The following is a 605-nucleotide window of genomic DNA, read 5'->3' on the forward strand; positions in this document are numbered from 1 at the left end:
CAGTAGAATAGATTAGCGAGTTAATCTCAGTTTTGATTAAGACAAGAGACCTGGAATGCAATACTGATACTGATTAAAGTTGGTGTTTATCTGGAAATGGAAATAACATTACTGAAGTAGTAAATTATGTTTTGTTATATCTGCATTCACCAGAGATGAAAAAACAAACAAAAGGGAAACGAAAAGAAAGGAAGAAAGAAAGAAAGAGAGAAAGGATAATATAAAGAGAGAAATAAACAAATGAATAAATGAATAAATAAACAAAGAGACAGAGAGCAGGACGTAACAGACCTCTTAGTTTCGCCATTTCTACATTCATCGGACTACAACGAAAGGAAGAAAGAAAGGAAAAAAAAAGAAAAACAGAAAGAGAGAAATGAATAAATGAATAAATAAACAAAGGAACAGAGAGAAAGATGTAACAGACCTCTTAGTTTCGCCATTTCTACATTTATCAAACTGCCTTCCTCTCCATCTCACTCTCTGGAAGGTTTTAGCCTCAGTCATCCTGGATTTACACCTCATGAAAAAATACGGCGACACGCAGTTGATTAAAGGTTTGCTGATTTCTTCCACATAATTTATCGTCAGATTTTGAATAATGC

General features: G+C 33.6%; 1 protein-coding gene across 1 annotated transcript in view; it reads right to left on the reverse strand.

Annotated features, from left to right (window-relative positions):
- LOC119582299 (secretin receptor-like) overlaps positions 1–605 on the reverse strand; it is a 19,276-nt gene that overhangs the window by 11,504 nt on the left and 7,167 nt on the right. The gene's annotated exons all lie outside the window — the stretch shown is intronic.

This window comes from Penaeus monodon, chromosome 15 (genome assembly GCF_015228065.2).
Source record: "Penaeus monodon isolate SGIC_2016 chromosome 15, NSTDA_Pmon_1, whole genome shotgun sequence".
Lineage (NCBI taxonomy): Eukaryota > Metazoa > Arthropoda > Malacostraca > Decapoda > Penaeidae > Penaeus > Penaeus monodon.